Source organism: Grammomys surdaster, unplaced genomic scaffold, assembly GCF_004785775.1.
Source record: "Grammomys surdaster isolate TR1022 unplaced genomic scaffold, NIH_TR_1.0 205, whole genome shotgun sequence".
NCBI lineage: Eukaryota > Metazoa > Chordata > Mammalia > Rodentia > Muridae > Grammomys > Grammomys surdaster.
Window position 1 is genome coordinate 2,679,442 of NW_021604650.1, and position 24,565 is coordinate 2,704,006.

At 39.7% G+C, this 24,565-nt stretch overlaps 1 protein-coding gene and 1 pseudogene across 1 annotated transcript in view; one reads left to right on the top strand and one right to left on the bottom strand.

Annotated features, from left to right (window-relative positions):
- Positions 1-24,565, top strand: part of Pacs1 (phosphofurin acidic cluster sorting protein 1) — a 145,245-nt gene that overhangs the window by 40,041 nt on the left and 80,639 nt on the right. The window lies entirely within an intron of this gene.
- LOC114624153 lies at positions 2,849-3,374 on the bottom strand (annotated as a pseudogene).

Sequence of the window (24,565 nt, forward strand, 5' to 3'; positions counted from 1 at the left end):
TTTACTAAGGCACTTAAGACATTTTAAAATGCAAAGCCAGAGCCACTTATTGGAACTTCCCTGTTCTCCTCTTCCTGTGAAGCCAACTGTAGCTGGTCTTGGTAATTTGCCTCTCGTATGATTGAATAGTTGAATAACTGAGGAAGGTTGTATTTTTCTTCTCCTTTTTATGTTAGAAAGAAACTATGTAGTAACTTAAGTAATGGGTGCCTGAAGAGTAAGACATACATGCGACTCTGTCTTTTTTTATTCTCTCTCTTCCTGGGGAGCTGTGCTAGGGATGTACCCAGGCAAATGTTCTACTGCCTTCGTTTTTCCCTAGCTCTAGACATGTGATGTCTATGGACTTTGAGCCAGCTAGATCTAGTGGCCACTTGGATTCCATAGGATAATGGTGATTATTATTACCCATTATTAAAAGTAACAGTGAAGAATTTCAGCCTACTAGTGAAGAATTACGCTGCTGGTTCTCTTTTTGGAATAAAACACTTACTCTCCCCATGTCCCCATGTCCAGGAAAATGGTTGTTGTGTTTTGTCTTTTAGGTTGAGTCACTAGAACTGAGCACTATATAAACCCATGAGCACTACATAAATGATATAGTAAAATGAGAAAATGCCTTAACATTTCATTGTGATTAGAGATGGGGGAAATCTTACTGTTTTCCCTTGTGATCTGTTTGGTTTTGGTTTATGTTCAAATAACTGAGGCAAAACTTTAGGTACCCATTACCTGTGAAACATGCTGAGATAGCTAGAGAGCTGAAGGTGATTCGGCCTGTCTACAAGGTATTCAGCCTTGGTGTAAACAGCATACCTCATTTCAGAGTAAGTTGGTGTAGTAGCAACAAGAGAGGTGTACTGAGACAGGGGTAGAGTTGGGTTACTGATGCCTCTGTAGAGTCTGACATTTGAATTGCAACTTTGTTTTCTAAATTTTGTTGTTGAAAGGTTTTTTTTTTTTACATATTCAGATAAAGATATTTATCAACCCAGTATGTACTCATCAGCTAGTTTCATTACCAGCTCAGAGTCATTTCAGCTGTGTCCTGCCTCTCTCAACTGCTTCATCTTTTTAAAAATAATCTTTTTAAAGATTTATTATTTTTCTGTAGTAATTTCAATGTGTCTCCAAAATATAGGCATTCTCAAAAAGTACATAGTCATAATACCATCATCCTGCCAAAAATAATTAACAGTGAGTCCTTAACTATTTTTTGTATAGTCAGCAGAGTTGTACTTTACAAAGAGAGAATTTTAGTAGGTGATGGTTAGAAGGAAAATAATAAAGATTAATGGTTTTATCATGTGTGAAGTCTGATTAGGGCTATGGCAGTAGGTTTGGAAACAAAATTACAAGATGTGAGTTCTGACAGGGATGGACTTTACTAAAGGAGGGTTGATTTCCTTTTCTAATTGACAGTGTTTGGACATTTTAAACCATATAGAACAGAATCAACAGTTCCTTACACACCAAATCCAGCTCTCACCACTGTTTGTAGATGGTTTTTGTGAACACATTGGTACTCATTCATTGACATACTGTGCTTGACTGCTTTGCCATATAGTGGTAGAACAGACTACTTAACAGCAATGACCTTCGAGTCCTATATCTTTATTATCTTTGGCCCGTTATAGAGACAGGTTGCTAACCCCTAGTTAAGAAGAAACTGAGTCGTTGGTTTAGTGTTATCAGAGGAGGTGTGTTAAATATTGACCAGAAATAGCCATTGTTTTGTTATTTAGCACACAGGAGTCAGAACCCTTAGGGTTGTTTTGCCATGTTTTTATCATTCATTCTGATCTAAGAAAATAGGTCTTTAGGCATCTCTGTCAATTTGACTGATACCCAATTTTATTTTGTATATTGGTTTTCATTGAACCAAGCTCCATAAAGTCAAGGACTTTTATGTTTTTAGTTGAGTACTCTGCTGTCAGGACCTGGATCACTACTAGACATTTAGCAGACACCTAGTAAATAGCTGCTGAGTAAATGAGAACTTTCATCCTCTTTGTGCTGGCTATTTTTTAAATATTAACTCAGTAGAGACTAAAGTCATTTGGGAAGAAGAAACCTCAATTGAGAAAATATTCTGACCAGATAGGCCTATGAGCATGCATGTGGGGCATTTTCTTGATTAATGATGGATAAAAGTGGGACTATCCCACAGGGTGTTCCTGGATAGAATAAGAAACCAGGTTGAACGTATGAACTCACAGAGACTGTGCCAGTACACATAAGACTTGCACAGGTTCAAGCCAGATGGGGTCTCTGCACTGAAATTATAGAGATGGGGCCTCACCCCTAACCAAGAAGCTTTTTATAATTGATACCTATTAGCAAAGGGAAAAATCGGTCTCTAACTGAATGTCACTGGGTATATGAATCATACTCCAGGCCACATGCTCATGAGTGGTTGGCTGCCTAACACAAAAGAACTTCATGTTTGTTTTTGTGGTGTGTGTGTGTGTGTGTGTGTGTGTGTGTGTGTATTTGCATGCACTCATGCTTTGCCTTAGCTTTTTGATACAGGGTTTTTCTGTCTAGCCCTGGCTATCCTGGAACTCTGTAGACCAGGCTGGCCTTGAACTCAGATCTGGCTGCCTCTGGAGTGCTAGAATTAAAGTGTGTGCCCCCACTCCAGCATTGTTGTCATTTTGTTTTTGTTTTTATTTTATTTTTGTAGAAAACAAAATGGAACATTTATTTTTTTCTTAAACTCAAAGCAATACCAAGTAGATAGGGTAAGAAATTAAATATAAACACAAGGTCCTCCCTAGCCCTGGTTATCCAAGACAGCATAACCAAATGGACTCGTAGAGAGACCACATGGTCAACAGAGGATTTATCAACGGCATCTCTGGTCTGGACTTCTGCTTTGTCTTTGGCCTCCTCTCCTTTGCCCTTTGGTGGACCACGAACAAAACACCAGTTGACACTGATTGGTTGCCCCATCAAATCTTGACCGTTTAGTCCCTCCATGGCAGCCTGAGCCTCTTTGTATGTTTCATGTTCAACTAGAGTATACCCCTTCAAATATCTTGTGCACCTGTCCAAATTAAGGTGGATATTTTTTATTTCCCCATATTCAGCGAATTTGTCATGGATAGCTTCTTCAGTGGCTTCTTCATGGACTCCAGTGACAAAGAGAATCCAACCTTCAACAGAGCACTGTGGTCCAGGTTCATCACCATCCTACTCCACACTGTCATAATCCTCCCGCATCCGCACTCGGGACCCCTCTTCGGAGCCAAAACCGCAGCCCTTCCGTTTCTTCGTTTTTTCTTTTATTTGTGGATGCTTTCGTCCCCATCTTCATCCATGGTGAAATCCTCGCCCCCCCCCCCCCCGTGAAGATCCAGCACGTCTGCCATCTTGCTTCTCTTGGCGCTCTCTCTGTCTGTTTTTATTTTTTGAGAGAAAGAGAGAGAACATAAAGTTGGGTGGGTGGATGGGATCTGAAGAGGGAAAAATACAATCAAAATATAGGTCATTAAAAAAAAGGTGTAAAGATTTAAGAAAAATAAAATGAAACCAGGCTGAGCAAACCATGGGAATCAAGCAGGTAAACAGCATTCCCTGACTTCCTTAGAATGGGACTACTTAGTGTACCTCAAGCTATAAAATTCTATAAACCCTTTCCTCTCCAAGTTGATTTTGGTCATGGTGTCTTAAAACAATAGAAAATATCAAAGATACTTCTCTTCTGTATTGAATGCCATTGGAATTTCTTGCTATAAGAATGGCATATTTGGACCTCAGCCTCAGAACTGGCTAGAGTCGTGCTACAGTGTTGTCTAATTGTCTTTTTTTTTTCTTTTTAATCCTTGCTCTTGCCCTGGAAAACCTGTTGACTGATTGAGCTGGCTCAGTCAAATGGATACAGAAAATGTGGTACATTTACACAATGGAGTACTACTCAGATATTAAAAACAATGACTTAATGAAATTCACAGGCAAATGGATGGAACTAGCAAATACTATCCTGAATGAGGTGTCACCCTCTGTCTGATGACCCCTGTCAGGTCTTGCTCTGTAACCTTTCAGACAGGATGAGGAATGCCCCTGGTTATGGAGACAGATAAAGGAGTTGAATGTGTGTTGCTATATGCTGGAAAGCTCTCAGTATTTTTGAGAAAAGCAGATGCCCTTGCCAAGAGAAGATGTCACTGTGGTAGAACTGTACCTTGGGAGTGGAGGAACAGGGGTGGGACAGGGGGAATGGATATTTGAGAGGGCTCAAAGATACGCGTATGATCTCATTGCTGCAGCAATGGGGCAGGCCTTTGCTGTCCTACCTTCAAAGCTTCCCTGTACTACAATCACCCTGTGTTCAGATCTGTGTCACAGGCAGGCATGGTCTTTTCTTGTGGGCACATGTGACTCCTCCCAGTTCACAGGTATAGAGACATAGGAACCCATGCATAATGCATAAGGTGTGGCTGTGTTATTTGTCTTTGCTGAAGGGGTCTGCAACATTTTTAACGTCACTATATTTTCCTAAGATGGGAACTTAGAAGAATGCAAGACAGAGAATATATGGAGATAAAATGGGTATAAAGTACACCATTGACAAGAAAAAAACAAAAAAGAATGGCATATTTGTAGTTGGCAAAGTTTAGAAAATTATTTTATTAATAGTATGAAGCAGTAAGTAGCAATTAAAACTAATAATTATTATAAGGACTATAGAAATGAGGGTAAACATTTGGGATGTGTCATAGTCTTGAGTATATTTTACCTTTAAATTTTATGTGTTAACAAAGTCTGGAAGATAATACAGAGATGACATCATATCCTAATGTTTACTCATTCTTCCAGTATTGGTTTTGAAATACTTAATGTGGCATGCCTCATTTCCCTTGATATGCTGCTGCACTGTTGAAATACTTACAGTGTGGATCATGGGTGACACAAATCCTATGTTACACGCTCTCTGATCTGTTTTGCATTACAGATAGCCTTTTGATCATCCTGCAGGGAGTATTGCCAATAATGCTTGTGAGCAGTATTCCTAAAAGCACCCTTGATTGTGCCCTGATTTGGGCTTATAGACTTTCAATTAGGATGAAGTCATTTGATTTGAGATCAAATCTAAACAGGTATGCTAGAAAGATGTAGTCTGGCAGCAATGTCTTATATTTAGATATCCTCAGAGTAACATTTCTGCCTTCATCTTAGTTTGATGTACATATCTCATGATGGCAGCATCTTCCAATAGAAGATTACCTTTCCTTACACTGTATGTTCGGCTTGTCTTTAAATTTTTTTATTGTTCCTTAATTTCTTAAAGTTCAAAATTAAGAGTGTGAGCCAGGCGGTGGTGGCGCACGCCTATAATCCCAGCACTTGGGAGGCAGAAGCAGGTGGATTTCTGAGTTCGAGTTCGAGGCCAGCCTGGTCTACAGAGTGAGTTCCAGGACAGCCAGGGCTACACAGAGAAACGTGTGCTAAATTTGCCATATTTTAAAAATATTTTTTGAAAAGTTCTGGTACTTTTTCCTTTCGTGTGTATATGTGTCCAGGTGTGTATGTGCATTTTGGTGCATGTAGGCCAGGGGTCAACATCTGTTGTCTTCTTCAGTAGCTTTCTGCCTGATTTTTTTTGTTGTTGTTGTTGTTTTTCTTTTTGTGAGACAGGGTCTCACTATATAGCTCTGGGTGTTTTGGAACAGGACAGGCTAGCGTCTAACTCACAAAGATTTGCCTGTCTCTGCCTCCCTAGTGCTGGGAGTAAAGTCATGTGATACCATACCTGGTTCTGCCTAATTTTTTTGAGACAGGGCTCATTTAACCTGGAGCTCACCATTTCAGTTAGGTTAGCCAACCATCAACTCTAGGGATCCTCTTGTCTCCTTGTCTTTCTCTGGTGCTAAGGTTACAGATGCACCATTACAATCCTGGGAATCAGAACTCATATTCTTATGTTTACACAGAAGGTACTTTACTCATTGACTCACCTTCCTTTGCCTTTTTGTGCTTTTTCTATCAAGTGTGTGTGTGTGTGTGTGTGTGTGTGTGTGTGTGTGTGTGTGTGTCTCCCTTTCCCCATTGTCTTGAGGTTCGTTATGTGACCATTCTTGCCAAGAGCCAAAATTTTCTTTTATATCATAAAGCAAAGCAGAAAGATTTGTTAATTTCAGAAGGCTGCTTCTTTCTGCCCCTACCCCAGAATGAACCTAAGATTTTGAATTAATGAACCGTAGAACCTAAGATTTTTAAGTGCTAGACACACACTTTACCATTAAGCTATGTCTCCCTTTTAAAAATTTTATTAGTCTTGCTGTGGTAGCACTGAGAAAACAAAGGTGATCAGTCCCTCTCTGAAGAAGAACAACACATCTTTTGGGTCTTTGGATTAATTGAGAATGACTGCAGTTCAAAGTACTAAGATCAGTAGAGCAACTTGCACAGTTAGTACATTTATTAAAGACAGCTTTACTTATACTGTATGACTGTTGAACTGCTCCTTATACTCCTGTATTTTGCAGCCCATAATCTAACTTTCCCCTTTATGAGAAATCTACTAGTATCTGCTGACCTTGTTTTGTGAATCCTAGAATCTGCTACTGAAGAGTTCATTCTTACATATCTTGACAGCTTTCAGCAGGACCATGAGAACATCCATCTACTAGTTTGAATGTTATGTTTGTCTGTTCAGGATGCCATAACAGATGATTACAGACCATGTTATTTAAATAACAGACTTCAGTTTTGCAGTTATGGAGACTGAAAAGCTCAAATCAAAGTGTCAGTAGGATTAGTTTTTATGGGGTCTTTCTTATGTTTTTGGTTGTGAGCCTAGCCATCTCTCCAGCCCAGGGTCTCTCTTCTGGATTCATTCTTGGCTTTTTTATAAACATTCAAGGACTCAGGGAGAGAAGTGAGGAGTAGGGTGGAGAAGAGAAAGAGGAGGGGAGATAGAAGGGAAGAGGAGGAAAAGAAAGGGAGAGATGAGAGAGAAAGCACTAGAAGAGAAGATAGGGCATACTTGGTTATCTGTTATTAGGACACAAGTTATATTAAATCAGAGATGTATCTTCCAGCCACATTTAACTGTAATTACCTCCCCAAGGTCTAATATCCTTAGTCAGACTGGGGTGAAAAATTCAGTCTCTCACATGTACTGCTTTGTTGGCTCTTGCATTTGGATTGCCTTCATTCACTCTTTCAACAGCACTTATTGAAAATTGGCATGCCTTTCACAAGCAACAGAAGAGGTGAGGAGACAGTGATGGAGACAGAGATGAACATGATGGAGGTGTGTATTTGTGCCAGGGAAGGTTTCTTTGGTAGGTTCCCATATGTTCTCACAGATTTCTGAATAAACGTCTCCTGATCACCAGCACAGTAGTGGATGTGTCATGTCTTCATGCTCATCATTGTGGTCTTTATCCAGGAGTGACAAGGTGGTGCACAAACCTTTTTTCTGATCTTCATGTGTCTTTAGTTCTTTAGCTGTCATTCCTCAGTTCCTCTCTTCAGCATCTGCCTCCCAACATGATTTCCAGTTTTAGCTACCAGTAACTTACCTATTTTCCTTACTTTCTTTTTGAAAAATTTTTTTAGATTTATCTTGTGTGTGTGTGAATGTTTTGTCTGTGTTTGTGTATGTTTACCATGTACATACCTAGTGTTCAAGGAGATGTTCAGTTACCTGCAACTGGAGTTAAGGTTGGTTGTGAATCACCATGTGGGTCTAGAAATCAAACTTGATTCCTCTGCAAGAACAAGTGCTCTTAACTGCTGGGCCATCTCTCCAGCCTCTTTTTCTTTCTTAATCTTTATATGTGCATGTGTGTACATAAAATATTTTCGTGTCTGCATGAGTACAAGCTTAGATGTGCTGCAGTATGTCCATGGAGGTCAGAGGAAAGTCTTGGGTGTAGGTCTTTCCTTTCCATTTTGAGGCAGGGTATGCCAAGCTAGCTGGTCTGAAAGGTGCTGAGCATTAGCCCATTGCCTTTCACCTTCCACCTCACCTCTTGTACTGTAGTCCTCCTCTTCATCTCCCAGCTTTCTGCAAAGGCAATTCCTGGTGTTCAGTGAACACTGTTTTTGCCAGAGCCTCCTGTTTTTCATTAATAAATGATAAGTGAGGTTGTCAGCCAGCACTGATATTCTGTTTATGAAATTGCAATTACTGATGTAGCATTTGGGAAAGTTCTTACTACATAAATGGCACAAGTGATTTGATAAGTTATGGCTCCAGAGAATTGCTTGCATAGTAAGGCAGCATTTCTTGTTCTTTTTCAGGGGGGATATAAATCACATTAAATTAAGTTTGTCTTGGTTGCCACTTACTTTAAATCAACTCTTTTTCTCTCTGCCTATTCCCAGATGTATTTATGAGAAGGTAATGGATTTTTCTGACATACTGGAGATTGAGGAATTAGCCTTTTTCTACCTTTAGCTCATTGATGCTATGTGGTTGTGAACTAATGACAAGTGCCTTTACATGTCATCTTGTTTCTTGGCCCCTTTACCAAAAGCCTAGGGGCTTGGTTTTTCCTTTGGGAGGGGAAGTTGAGGCAGGATAACTCTACCCCAAGCTGGCCATAAATTTAAGACAATTCCTTCTGGCTCAGCCTCCCAAACGAGATTATAGGCATGGGCCTGCATGCCTGGCATCATGCCTTTACTTGACAGCGTCCTCAACAAGAATACTCAGCCTGGTGGGTAATCTTTAATACTCCTTAGTTCACCAAGCATTTGTTTATGATATTTCTTGTCTTTGCTTTATTAACTTCCATTTTTAGGTGACCTGCTATGTAAATCGAATGTTTTGAATAATGGGGGGGGCAGGGAAGGGGTATTCTCTATTTAGCCCTCACTGTCCCGGAACAAACTGTGTAGACCATGCTGGCCTTGAATTCACAGAGCTCTCCCTGCCTCTGCCTTTTAGTGCTGAGATTAAAGGCATGCACCACCATGCCTAGCCCAACAATGTATTATTATTTATTGAGACAGAATTTATCATTTTTTTACTCCCTTGCCTCCCTTCAGTCACACCCAGGTACCCTCCCCCCAAACTTACCCATTCTCCCAGACCCTTCCCATACCCCCCAAACTCTCAAGTTGAAAGTCTCTTTTTCTTAATTTTTAATATGTGTGTGTGTGTGTGTGTGTGTGTGTGTGATGCACAAATATGTCAACATAACCTGCTGAGCCCATTTTTGTTGTTTATATGTATATGGTTTCAGGACTGACCATTCTCATTAGACAACCAATAAGGGGCCTTATTTCTGGAAGGGGTTAATTATGCAGTCAATCTCTGCCTCTAAGTTGTTTTTTTTTTCTAGGTGTGGGACCCCTTGAAATTTTGCCCCTTCCACATGACTATTGGATTGTTCCATTCTTAGCCATTTCTGTGTGAGACTGAGGCCTTTTGACAGGAGACTTCCTGGCATTCAGGCCCTTACATTCTTTCTGATGGTTTTTGGAAATGTTCTCTGAGCCGTAGAAGCAGATGCTGCAATGTAAATGTATCTATTTGGAGCTAAAGAGATGACTCAGTGGTTAAGAGAATTTGTTGTCCTTGCAGAGGAGTTGGGTTCTTTTCCCAGAACTCACAAGGATGGCCTACAACCATTCATATCCCATTTCTAGTGGATCCAGCACCCTCTTCTGACCTCCACAGATACACATATGGTGCACATGCAGTCAAACACACACATATAATTTAAAATAAGTAGAGACTTTGGGCAGAGGACAAGATCTTACTGTGTAGTCCAGGCTGACCTCAGATTTGGGATTCTTCTATCTCTGCCTACTACCTACTTCTAGAATTACAGACTTCTAGTGTCGTACTGGCTAATTTTATGACAACTTGACACTAGCTGGGATCACAGGAGAGGAAAGAGCCTCAGTTGAGAAAATGTGCCCATAAGATTGGGCTGTAGGCAGGCTTGTGGGGCATTTTCTTTTCTTTCTTTGTTTTTGTTTGTGGAGTGTTTTTCAAAATAGGATTTCTCTATATAGTACTGGCTGTCCTGGAATATAGAGATGAGACTGGCCTTGAACTCTAGGATTTGTTTGCTCCTTCCTCCTGAGTGCTGGGATTAACATGACACTCATCATAGGGCATTTTCCTAATTAGTGACAGCCCATTGTAGGTTGGCCACCTCTGGTCTAGTTCTATAATAAAGCCACCTGAGCAAGCCAGTAAGCAGCATTCTTCCATGGGCCTCTGTGTCAGCTTCTGCATCCAGGTTCCTACTTGGTTTGAGTCCTGCCTTGGCTTTCCTCAATGGACTATGGCTTGGGATATGTAAGCCAGATAAACCCTGCTCTTCAGGTTGCTTTTGGTCAATGGTGTTTCATCATAGCAACGGTATCCCTAACACAATAGATGCTGGCTGGCTGGCTGGCTGGCTGGCTGGCTGAATGTATGTATGTATGTATGTAAGTATGTATGTATGTATGTATGTATGTATGTATGTATGTTCTCTACTTTTTTTCCCCCCTTGAGTCAGTGTCTCATTATAGTTCTGGATACCCCAGAACTTACTATGTAGATCAGGCGGGCCTTGAACTCATGGAAAGCCATCTGATTCTGCCTCTCAAGGAGCTGGATGTTGTGACTCAACCCTGTAATCTTAGCACTCAGGAAGTAGAGCAGGAGGATTGCTACAAGTTTGAAGCCAGCCTGGGCTACTTAGTGTGACTCTGTCTCAAAAACTAAAATAAACAAAATTTTTCTTTTTTCCTTTCCTATTACCTTTTCTTAACTTTCTGTTCCAAATTTAGTTATCCATCGATTCATTCATCCATCCATCCAAATATGTAGAGCATTTTCATAGAGTTAGTTGCATAGTTTTCTCAGTCCCCCCCCCCCATACCTCTGGCCTTGGCAAGAGCCTTTACTGGCTCTTCTCTTTATTCCATTTTTCAATTCCATTCTCACAGAATATTGTCTAGAAATATATCAAAGCTATGAGTTAGAATTAATGAAGTTAATATTTACTATCTCTAGTTACTTTTTAAAGATTTGTTCATTTATTTAACATATATGTGCATTATGCACTACATTTGCACAGGAGCCCACAAAGATCAGAAGAGGTCATTAGATTCCCTGAGACTGGAATTAAAGTTATGAGTTTCCATGTGGGTACTGGGAACCAAACCTTGATCTTTCCCAAGAGCAGTAAGCACTCTTATCAGCTGAGCCATCTCCCTAAGCCCCTCTTTTTGATGTTGTTTTTGTTGTTGTTTTTACTTGTGTTTTATTTTGAGACAGGGCCCCACTATTGTTCTGGCTAGCCTGGAATTCTCTATGTGCACCAGACTGGCCTGGGGCTCATAGAGTTCCCCCTACCTCTACCTTCAGAGTGCTGATATTAAAGGCACAACCATTGAATTGTTGTTGTGGTAGTGGTTGGTTGGTTGGTTTTGTTTTGTTGTTGTTGTTGTTGTTTTGGGTTTGGATTTGGTTTTGGGATTGTTTGTTTGTTTGTTTTTGAAACACAGCCTGAATATGTAGCCCAGGCTAGCTTCAAGCTCACAATCCTCCTGTTTCAGGAGTGACAGGTGTAGGCCACCAGGTCTGACTTCCAGTCGATTTTTTTTTATTAGAATTTTACCTGCTTTGTTTTGTAAATATGAGTAGGAAATAAATGTGATTTCTCCTTTCTTCTTCCTTCTTTCTCATTATTACTGTTACTGACTCACCTGCAGAAATGGGGAGACAGTGTTGTCAGAGTGTATCTATAATGTGAGCCACAGTTACTTTTTTAAAAATAGCTTTATGATGAGATACATATACCATTCAGTTCACCCAGGAAAAGTAGGCACTCCCTTGATTTTTCATTGTTATTTATAGAGATGTGTACTTTAAATTTTTCTAATAGTTATTAAAAAGAAATAAGAGCTTGATATATCTAAACTATTATTTCAAAGTATAATTAATATGAAAGAATTTTCTACTGCTTCTGTTTTTAGTTTGCTTTGTTTTGTTTTTTCAAATAGGTTATCACTGTTTATCCCAGGCTGGTTTCACATTCACTTTCTTCCTGCCTTAGCCTCTCAGGTGCTAAAATTGCAGATATGTATACCACCAGGTTGTTTTTAAATTTAAATTCATTAAAATTAAGTAAAGTAATAAAATGTTGGGCTGGAAAGGTGGATCAGCAGTTAAGAACACTTGCTGCTTCTTCCAGAGGAACTGGATTTGACTCAGGGTACCCATATGGTGTCCTTAATTCCAGTTCTAGTGAATCCAATAATTTTCTCTTAAGATATTGTTATTCAGTTGTACCACCTACATTTTTATTGGTTGGTAGCCACACATAGCAGTGGCTGTACTTCTGGAGTTTTAGATCAAGAATCTGTTGTAGCACACACTTTTGACCCCAGCAAAGCAAGAGGATTTTTGTGAATTGGAGGCCAAACCTGGTCTATAGAGTGAGATCCAGGACAACCAGGACTACATAGAGGAGGATAGCATAGAGGAATCCTGTCTCAAAGGTGAAAAGAAGGAGGAGGAGGAGGAAGAGGAAGAGGAAGGGAGAGGAGGAGGAGAACAACAACAAACAACAACAAGAACAGAATCTTCTTCCAAGATAATTCTACTTTAGGGAATGGTGATACTTTTGAAAATGTAAATTTTATGACTATTTAATAATGCTATGTCCTGACTTTGTTTACTCCATTAGAAAGTGTGAGAGGTAGTAGCAGGCAGAGATGTTAGAGTTAGAATTCTGAGAGTGTTTGGGGGTGTCTGGGACATTAAGATCCTCATCTAAGGAAGATGGAGTCTGGTTATACTCTGAGGCTAATAGCCCTGGCCCAACTTTCCTCTGTCAGAGAGCTTTCACTAGTCCCTACTGACCTAACTGGCAAGGATGAGCCTTTTTGTGAACAATGGGTGTGATTATTGGTCTGTCGAAAACTAAATATATTTAGGGTATTTGGCACCCTGCTCTGCTATACCATATCAGAATAATTCTCTTTAATTTTTAGTGAGAAACTGGTTTATCTAGATTTTTTTATTAATACAACTAGCTATATATCATAGTCTGCTGAAATCCCAACATTTCGAAGATAATGACAGAAGATAGAGAGTTCAAGGTCATTTTCTACTACATGATTAGTCAGGACCACCCTGGGCTACATGAGATCCTGTAACAACAGAACCCACAAGTACATATTGATTAAAATGAACCCTAACAACTGTGACATCCAGCTTCAGGATTCAGCTCACATCACTTTTTACTTGGCTGTCAGTACTGCCTTCAGCAGTATATTGTTCTGTATAGACCTTCAGGCACACTAGTCTCTGCTGCTGTGTGGCTCAACAAGACCCTGTTGGAGGAGGGTGGGCTTTAGAGATAGATGTCCGGGCCAGGCATATTCCAGCTCCTCTGCAACTCTCCAGCTGTGATTTTTTTTTATTAAGGTATTTAACATCTCTCATGTCCTCATCTATGAAATAGAGATAATAGCTTGACTCGAGTACCGAGTGATGGTCTTATGAAGTAATCAGCAAGCTCCTATTTTTCTAAGCTTTTCTGAACTGACAAATATAAAAGCACATTTTTTTAAAACATGAAATAAGCACAGGAAAGTATGGATTTCAAGCACAGGAAAATATGGAGTTCAAGGCCAGCTAGGGGATACATAATGAGACCCTGTATTTAAAAAACAAAACAAGATAACAACAAGATTCCACTCACGACTCATTGGAGTTATGTCTGCTATGATACAGTCAGTAAGAGCAAGAGAACGTGAAGTGGAATAGCAGCTGTGGGAGGTGGGTTGGCAGTTTCTCAAATAGTCATCAGTTAATCCTAAAGCCTCACAGTTTCACTTGCAGAAATGTATTCAACTGTAGCCTAGAGTGAAATGAGAGAGGAATTACTAGGGTGAACACAAGAAAACTTAAGGCCCTGGAAATCTCTTTATCTTAGAACAGCGTATACATTGTATACATTCATCAAAACCTATGGCACCTGAGTATGGTGGCACATAACTTTAATCCCAACAATCAAGAGGCAGAGGCAGTGTCTCTGAATTTGAAAATAGTTTGATCTTTATAGTTGTGAGATCCTGCCCCTTCCCCAAAAAGTCCAAAAGAAAAAGGAAAACATTGAAGCACACAACTACAAAATGACTATTTTATAGCATATAAGCCATATCAGACTTTTAAAAATCCTCCTGTGACTGACATACAATATGCTTCAGTTGCTTTTAACTTGCTTGCTTTGCCTCTTCTGGCTAGGTGACCTTTTATTCCCATAGTTCCTGCTTACTTTCTGATTCATCTTGTACATTCAGTTTCCTCTTCCTGAATCAGCAGGACATCTTTGAGAAGCATATCCTCTATTTCCATTTTTCAAATCATTTGCATTTGTAGTGTTGCTGCTTTCCTCAAGATACTCTATTGGACCTTGTCATCAAAGCTGGTTTGTTTCAGTACCAAAGAGTCAGTCAAGCACTTCCAATCCAAGTGTGGCAGTTTCGAATTGCTTGCAACTTGATAGGAAGATATGAGGCCTCAGTTGTTTGAAACATTCAGATTGTGAGATAATGGAACTTAGCTTTGATCATAGATGTAGTCACCACTTCAGAGTCTTACTCTTCTTGCTCATGATTTTTCTTTAGCTGGTTTTGGCTGACCTAAAAAAAGCTGCAAATAGCAAGCTTAGTTTTCATCTTTTGTTTTTCTTACATTTAGTTCATAAAATCTTCCAATATTTTCTTCCTTTAAGATTTTATTTTGGGCCGGGCGGTGGTGGCACACGCCTTTAATCCCAGCACTTGGGAGGCAGAGGCAGGCGGATTTCTGAGTTCGAGAGTTCGAGGCTAGCCTGGTCTACAGAGTGAGTTCCAGGACAGCCAGGGCTACACAGAGAAACTCTGTCTCCAAAAAAAAAAAAAAAAAAAAAAAAAAAAAACTGGAAAAAGATTTTATTTTGTTGTGAGGAGGGGTTGGAGAGATGGCTTAATAATTAAGAGCTCTTGCTGAACTGTCTGTAACTCCATTTTCAGGGCATCTGGTGCCTCATTCTGGTTTCCACAAGCACCAGACACATGGGTGTTTATACAGACATATAGGCAAACACTCAAAAACATAAAGACTTTATTTTGAGCCAGTTGGATAGCTTAACAGATACAGGTGCTTACCACCAACCTGATGACAGTTGGCTCCCTGGGACCCACATGGTGGAAGGAAAGAACTCACTCCTGCAAGTTGTCCTCTGACCGCTGTACATGGTGCACACAATCCCAAATAAATAAATATAATACAAATGTTTAAATCTTTATTGGGACTGGAAAGATGCCTCAGTGGCTAAGAGTACTGGCTGCTTTTCCACCGGTCCTGGGTGCAATTTCCAACACCCACATGGTGGCTCACAACCTTCTATAACTGTGGTCCCATGGGATCCCACTCTCCAGTGTGTAGAAATACATACACACAAAAAATTCATGTACATCAAATAAAAAAAAAACCTTTCAAATCTTTTATTTTATCCCAGCACACAGGAGACAGAGACAGGTGGAGCTCTGGAGTTCGAAGCCAGCCTAGTCTGTACAGCCAGGGCTGCACAGAGAAACTTTGTCTCCAAAAGAAAAGAAAGAAAACAAACAAACAAACAAACAAACAAATGTCTTATTTTGCAGGACCTGTGTAGTAGTTCTACCTATGATTCCATAACTTTGGAGGATTCAGAAGCAGGAAGATCAGGAGTTCAGGGTTAACCTTGACTATATTGGAAGGTCAAGAATAGCCCAGCCTACATGAATTGATTGCTAAAACTAAACAAAATAAATTTATTTTTCAGTGAGCATATATGAATAAACTGTTTAAGTACTATAGAGGATATAGTGGGAAATTGATCTCCTGTGGCCTCTCTGTCCTCCTGTACAAAATCACAATTAAGAGTTTGGCTGATATCTTCCAGGTTTCTTCTTAAGCATTTATATATACATAGTATGCTGAAATATGGGGTATATTTTATTTGAGTAGAATCACTAGTAAGTGATCTGGAAGATTCTGGTATTTAAGCACAATTAGAAAGCTGTATTTCAGGCAGGTGAGTTGGAGTCCTATGTAACACAAGTACTTTTCCTCAGTGCTGCTTTCAGGCAAAAAGCAGAGCAAGGCACTAACAAGCTGATGTTGTTTTTAATCTACCCAAGAAGGACCAAGGGGACTTCCTGTTTGGTGTTGACTGCTGTTTGGTTATGAAACTGTCTGAGACCTGGTTTGCTTTCACATTAACTGACCTTGGTTTTAACCTCACCTTCCTTCCGACTTCTTCTGTTTTTGGCTTCTGGCTTGCCTTTCTACTTAGTAGTACACCTTCAGTGTGAGGGTGGTGTGCTATGTAGAAATGATTACACTCGGCTCATTTTAGTTGTCCTACCTGGTGGTCAACTTCCTTATGAGCAAACAGTATAGACAGCCTGTCACGTCTGAGAGTTTAAGTTCTTATGACACCCCCATGACATGGTTTCTCTGTGTAGCCCTGGCTGTCCTGGAACTTCCTCTGTATATCAGGCTGGCCTCAAACTCAGAGATTCATCTGCATCTTCCTCCTGAGCATTGAGATTAAAAACATGTGCCACTACCACCCAGTGTAACTAGTGCTTATTGTTGGAGTAACCAAGTACCTTCATGGAGATACACCCTGTTTTCAAGCAGTGTAGCAGGTATCAGGGGCAAAGGGTAAAATGAAGGGGCAGAACATGCTGGTGTCACTGATTTTGTCTATGGAATCATCTTAAGACATTTTACAGTATATCTTTGCCCTCAGTCAGTAGAGACTAATTTTTTTGTGAATGAATGCTTCAAAACATTTTCTACCAAGGAACTTGTAAATATGAAGTATATAACTACAGTTGAGTAAAATAAAATACTTGGAAGACAGTTCGTTTAATAATTTAACAAGTTCTTACTGAACATGTATACATGAGGCAGATTCTAGGTTTAGAGAATAGAGTAGTAAACATAATATTTGACTGTCTCTGGCCTCATGGAGCTTAGATTCAAACAGGAGAGACATACAGTAACAGACAATAGAAGTGCTAGTGATAGATTCTAAGTAAAAAATAAATAAATAAAACAGGAAAGAAGATGGAAAGTATACAGGGTAGCCATGTACCTTGTTTAATATTGTACCTGATTTCCTGTTTAAATTTATGTATTTTATTTTATTCATTTAAAAACATTCAAAAACTCTAGGCGGGGGCCTGGAGTGCCAGAGAGACTATATCATAGAAAAGGGTGAGGACCCCACTATACAAGAGGCTCTTTCCTTCTCTAGCCATTCTCTTGTTGATTTTATCTTTTGGGCTTCATATGGTAATGATGTGCCAGACTTTTCCACATAGACTTCTATGTTTTATTTGCTTATTTGGACCTCTTGGGTTTTCTCTAAATTATTTTTCACTCTGACACTAGTATTATCAAAATAAGGTTTTCTGCTTGTCATTCTGCACAACAGTATGATATCCTGGAGCTGTTTAGGGAGCCCTGATCATTTAAATTTTATATTTGTACCATTCTTGTCCTAGTTTATGTAAACAAGTCAGTTAGATTCCTGAGCTTGTGAGAAATAAGGAGAATAGGAAGAGTTGGGGTGCATTTATGGGTAGATTGATGACAAATATAAGAAGTGGACAATGGGAACTGGAGAGATAGCTCAGTGGTTAAGACCACTGACTATTTTTCCAGAGGTCCTGAGTTCAATTCCCAGCAACCACATGGAGGCTCACAACCATCTGTAATGGGATCTGATGCCCTCTTCTGGTGTGTCTGAAAACAGCAACAATGTGCTCACATACATAAAATTTTTAAAAAAGAAGAGGAAGAGGAGAACAATGTCAATGAATGACAAAAAAAATTATGATGCACACCTTTAATCCTAGTACTCTGGAGGCAGAAGCAAGAGATCTGAGTCCTAGGATAGTCAGGGATACACAGAGACCCTGTCTCAACGCCACCCTGACTCCCCAGAAAGGAGAAAGGAATGAACAGACAAGCACCACCACTGCCTAGCTGATTGCTCACATCTTGATAAAGTCATCAGCCAAGATGTGGAGGAGAGCCACATAGTTGCTATTTAAAAACATCTAAGTTACGGCCGGGCGGTGGTGGCGCACGCCTTTAATCCAGCACTTGGGAGGCAGAGGCAGGTGGATTTCTGAGTTCGAGGACAGAGCAGGAGGAAAGGAAGATGTCCACGTGGGTATACAGACCAGAGGAAGAGCAGGCTGCAATGACCAGAGAGGTGCCCATGTGGAAGTTAGAAAAGGCCAAAGCCCAGAGAGACAAAAGCAGCAAATAGAAAGCAAGTAGAGGGAAGCAGCAGCTCAAGAGTCAGACTCTAGGATTTAGATCAAATTCCATGGATGGCAGATGCCACTAGAAACAAACAAGTGATCTGTACATACCTTAGGGGAGTCAGATCAGCAGCTTGGATCAGTTAAGGTCAAGTTCAGCAGAGGGGGACTCATTTATACTATTCCTAGGTCTCATCACCAGATGGATGGAGAGTCAAGTTCCAGGTTTTAGTACCAAATGAAAAAAAAATGAAATGAAGTGAAACAAAACGAAACATGACAGCGCCTAAGTATGTTGTAAGAGAAAGTTTATTGTTGATAAAAGGGAGAGTGTAGTTAAGAGGTAGGAACCTCTGGAAGAGTCCAAAGAGTATATGACCCTGAGTTGGCCCATGTGGAAGATGAGAAGTCAGAGGGGAGAGAGAGGGACCAGGTGTACCAGCCAGGAGGCCCAAGGTTACGAAGAGAGCAGGTAACCAAAATAGTTGGATTATAATAGGGAAGAATATGCCAGCCAGGAATATCCTATAACAGGTTGCGGGTGAGGGATCCTGGGAGAACTTGGAAGCCAGGTCCACTTTGATTTGTTAAATAAACACCTCAGCCATTAGTCAACAGTATATAGACTTGAAAAAGAGTCTCAGGAATAGCCTATTGCCATGTAAAGAACACTTTCTGAGAGATTACCCTTTTCTTATCTTTCTTTCCAACATTTGTTTTGTTGGTGTTTTTTGTTCTGTTTATTGATATCTTTTGTAATACAGAGACTTCAAAAATAAAAACAATGCTTGCTTTTGTTATTGAGGAGACAGGGAACATTCAACAATAAATCACTATGTATCATAGTAATGCTAGGACACAGAGGACCATGTGTCAGTGAGACCACAGAAGTGGTCATATGAACTTAGTCACAGTGGGGTGGCTGGAGAAGGAAGGCTTCTTGGCCATAGGTCTGTGCTTGCTTTTCTTTTTTTCTTGTCAGTCCTACAACACTCCTTTGTTGATACTCTATGCCACCACTTTTTTAAAAAGATTTATTTATTTATTATATATGAATACACTGTAGCTGTCTTCAGACACACCAGAAGAGGGCATCAGATCTCATTACAGATGGTTGTGAGCCACCATGTGGTTGCTAGGATTTGAACTCAGGACCTCTGGAAGTGCAGTCAGTGCTTTTAACCACTGAGCCATCTCTCCAGCCCCACCACCACTTGTTGTATAGTCCATAAGAAATACTTTTCTCCATAGTTGAGAAATATATAAAAAAATATTTTCACATCATGTAAAAGTCATATGAAATCTCATTTTTGTGTCCATAACTTTATTAGAATATAGCATGCTTATCTTTTGTGGATGCTGTGGATGCTTTCTTTCAACAGCTGCATTAGAGCCTTTTATTGTCCACAAGACTTAAAATATTCAGGCCTTTTGCTGAAAACTGTGTTAACTCTTGCTTAAACGATTTTTTGTGTCTTACTGAATTACAGAAGACTGAGAGGATAGATAGCATCATAAGAAACTCATGAGTCAGGAATGATAGCATACACCTATAAGCCCTAGTACTTGGGAGGCAAAGACACGATGATTTTGAACCCATCCTGGGCTGTAAAAAGAAGAGACGTTTTCTCCCCAAACTAAAGGAAAAGAGGAAAAGGAACCCTATTGTGTTCTGTTAGCTGATTGATTGCAAGCAATGCACAAGAAATGTTTGAAATGTACCTTTCTATACAGTGACAAGTATTTTCTTAATTTTTTATGGTTTTGAATTTAGTTATGTAGACATTTTTAATACTCTTCAAAGAGAAGATACCTGATGTTGGTCACAGTGATTTCAGATATTCCTGTCTGAAAAAAGAAATATATCCAGGGTCCCCAGATGGAGTGTGCTGTAAAGCAATCAAAAGACTCTAAAACCATCCATTAACCTCTTTACAGGTTTCTGTGAATGGAGGGTGGATTAGTGAGTTTATTAGGTTTCTATAGACATCACTGAAGTTAGAGGAACAATCTACATGTGAATTCTAGCTGTGTGGCTTTCTACTCTTCAGACTCAACAGCCTACCACAGCACACATACAGAAGTCAGAAGATAACTTGTGAAATCAGTTCTTGTCCCAGGACTGGTACTTGGACTCATGTCATCAGGCTTGGTAGTAATACTTTTGAGTCATATTGCTGGCCCATAAAGTTAGTTTTGATGAAACAGAGTAGTTTTACTGTTTGCTAAACATACTTTTGACTAGAGAAAATATAGTTTTCTAGGGACCATATGTCAGGACACTGTATTTTCTTAAACTTAAAAAAAAAAAATTAGCCTGGAGAGTTGGCTCAGCAATTAAGAGCACTTTCAGAGGTTCTGAGTTCAATTCTTAGCAACCACATGGTGGCTCACAACCATCTGTAATGGGATCCAGTGCCCTCTTCTGGTGTGTCTGAAGACAGTGACAGTGTATTTACATATATAAAATAAATTAATAATTCCTTTCTTTTAAAAAAAAAAAGTTCATGGTTGGAGATGTAGTTCAGCTTTAGTTCAGTCCTAATACTACAAAGGGGAAGAAAATAATAATTACTGGATTTAGTAGTTTAATCCTATCACCCCAAGACTCAGGACAGGAGATTGCTGAGAGTTTGAAAACAGCATGGACTATAGAGTGAAAGCTCTCTTAACAAATTAACAACTAAAAATGTTCATATTATAAAGAACAAGGATGGTTTTCATTCAGGAAGATCATTTAGCCAGCTCAGTGTAGCCTATCTTATGGAATGACTAGAACACATGTTCAAGCTATATTTCTGCGTCAGATCATTCTCATTTGAGCATGATCAGCAAAAGTGAGAATCCTAGAGAAGGTTCCTGGGATGGCTCAGCAAAGCTGCTGGTAACCCACCTTGCCTTTAGATGGATGAATGAAGCAAAGGCCTTTTTGTTTTTGAATAATGTCCCTTTGATCTTTATTTTCAAAAGACTATTAAGTACTAATAATGTGCTTTATTTTCAACAAACTAAATTTATGAAATACCTATCTGTGTTTATAATTTGATTAATGAAAAAGATATGGTGTCCTTTCAGTCACTGGTTTTCTCATAGAATGAACATAATTATTTGAATTCTATCCATCTGTCTTTGTCCAGCAATCAGAATAAGCTAGACATGTCTTAACTTGTGGTTAAGAACATAGCCTTAGGAGCTATAGTATGCAGCTGTGGTTCAAATTCGGTCCTGTTATTTACCTGCTAGCTGTTTGTGATCTTGGCCTTCTCATTTCCCATAAGAATAATTCTGAGGGTCTCTGTGTAGATACACTGAAACTATCCATGTAAGGTGCTTACTGTTGTACCTGTTTTGCTGTGTGTGGGCATTTTAGGTCTGTGTAGTACATGCCTTCTTTGAATATAGAGCCAGATTTTCTGTTTCTCTTTAAGTCTAGTCATAATGAACTAGTTGCTATTCCCCAGTTTCAAGACCTCTTCATGCCTGTGCTCTGTCTGTCTAAAACACCTTTTCCCTGACCTTTCCTCCTAACTTACCTTCAGAGCCCAGTTCAAGGGACAGTTCCAGAAAGCCACATGTTTTTGTGGGGTTCCCACACATAGCCTTTCTGCTTCCCATGTAAGGAACTACTTACTTGCTGTCACTTTCTAGGTGGTGGCAGGTGCTCTGCCCAGCTTTGGAAATACTTTCTGATGGTGGACATAACTGATCCATTCTCAGGACAGGTAGTTTATCTTCTCATAGTGAAAATAGATACTTTACCTTTTGGTAAGCCTGCAGGGTACAGAGTACAAAGGAGACTAGCTCGAGCTTTAGGTCTTGTCTAGGTACTTTTAAAACACCCTTTTCTATGGAGGTGATACCTGTTCATTTGCAACCAGGGTGAATTGTAGAAGTCAGTTAAGTGCAGAAGAGGAAGTATTTTAGGTGGAGAAAACGGGAGCTGGGATGGCTTAGGCTAAGGGGATCAGCTCTTCTGTGTTGTAGTTTCCCTATTTATAGAATGAGATATATAACCATGTTGTAGTGCTGTCATGTACATAACTGACTGAATTTAAAGTTACCATTGTCTTAGTTATGGTTCTTTAATGAAGCATAATTGATTCACTGGGCGCAGTACCAGTTACTGTTTAGTTACTGAGTGTGTAGATCTACTTGTGGAACTTTTTCTGAAACCTTATTCTTTTACCTAAAGCCTCTGTGTTGTTTTAGTGTCAGAAATAGGATCATTTGATCTGCCCTTTCATTTGCTTGTTTAGAAAGATCAAACTTAGCTTTTCCTTGCTACCTAAATCTTACTGTGCGTTCAAAGACCTAGATCAGCAGATGTTACCAGTTAAAATGCTTTTGCCTTCTAAAAACAGTGAAGTCAACTCAGTGACAAACACACGCACTACTTTAAGACATGGCTAGGGTGACAACCATGCTGATTAGCTGAATAGTTCAGCTGAGTCATCAAAGACCTAAGTTCGTTTCATATTCTTGCTCTGCCATTCTTGGCATGGTCTCATCCTGGTCTCAAGTAAGTCACTGGGTACCACAGGGAGATAGATAATAGACTATCCAACTGAGAAAGAAGTTTCTTCCTTGTCTTTCTACAGATAGACATTTAGGTGGTTTCCTTTTGGCTTTCATTATTAACATTGATGTGCAATAGATTTTACTTTTGTTGTGCTGTGGGTTGAACCCAGGATTTTGCACATGTTAAGCTGTACTTCTGAGACTGAACAGTACCTCCAACTTTAAAATAATTTTTACATGTAGCATCATTTCATTAGTACACCAAATCATATTACAATCTAAATTCTATTTTAACAACATTTACTATAGTAAAAGTCTAGTACTTTAAGTATATTGATCCATTAGATTGATGGTTAATGAGACTCAGTTCCATTGCAAAGAAAACATAAGCCAAATAATTAAGAGAGCTCCAATGAGGTGCAGTATATTTGTCATCACAGGAGTTGGGAAGCAAAGGCAGCAGGATCAGAGGTTCAGGTTCATTTTTGGCTACATAGTTACTTCAAGGCAAGCCTTATCTCCTAAACATAGCCAATCTCTCTGTTTCTCCCTCTCTTCCTCCCCCCCTCCCCATGTCTCTGTCTCTCTGTCTGTCTCTGTCTCTGTCTGTCTCTCTCTCTCTCTCTCTCTCACACACACACACATACACACACACACACACACAGAGAGAGAGAGAGAGAGAGAGAGAGAGAGAGAGAGAGAGAGAGAGACTCTGACTGGATGGGTGGATGGGGTGGGGGAATAAAAGGAATCCTTGAAATAATTTTATGCTATCTGATTTGAGGATGTTCTGGATTCACGATGATTTTTCAGAGAGCTAGTTAGCATTAAATAATTGAAAGTGAGTAAAAGCACATATTAGTCACAAATTCAGATAGAGGTTCCACTTATGTCTTTAAATTTTATTTCTGTGTATTTGTGTGGGTATGTCTATATGAGTGCAGGTGTCTGAGGATACCAGAGGCATTGGGTCACTGGAATTAGACTTACAGACAGCTGTCCTATAGAGATGATAGAAACCTGAGATCTTCTGCAGTGCATATTGTCCAAGTCTCTCTCTAGCCCCATTTGTAACTTTCTGAGAACTCACTGTGCAGACCAGGCTGTCCTTTAACCTGTCTTCTGCTTCTGCTTTCCAGGTGCTAGGATTAAAGGCATGTACCACCACATCCAACACCCATTTGTATCTTATGCTAACCAAAGTAAAACTTGCTGAGCATGGTAGTTCATGCTTATTATCCAGCACTGTACAACACACACACCAAAGCAAAACAAAAACAAAAACAAAACAAAAAAACCACCAAAGTCACCAGTTCTTATGAGGCCAAAATTAAGTTGAAAACTAGGGCAGTTTAGATAACCAACTCACTGAAGAAAAATTTTCTGCTTAAAACAGCCAGGCATCCATCCTCAATACTTACTTCTGTGTTAGTTTCCAGCCCTGTTTTCTGATGTAGATCAGCTGGGGTTTCATAGTTCTTGCTTGTATACTCCAAGACTCCAAGGAAGATTGCTTTGTTTGGGACTTATCTTCACCCTTGACTTCCAGTATTGAGGAGTTTCCTTTTCCTTGCTGTGAAACACATCTGTATTGGTCAAGAGAGATTCACAACTGGCAGAGAGGCGATCCCCAGACCAAAAAAAAAGAAAGAAAAGAAAAGAAAAAATTCCAGTGGAACCAGAAGCCTGGGTCTTGCTTTCATTTATTGGAGCCTGACTTAGAATCTGATATTGAACCGAAAAGAACACATCAGCCACTCAG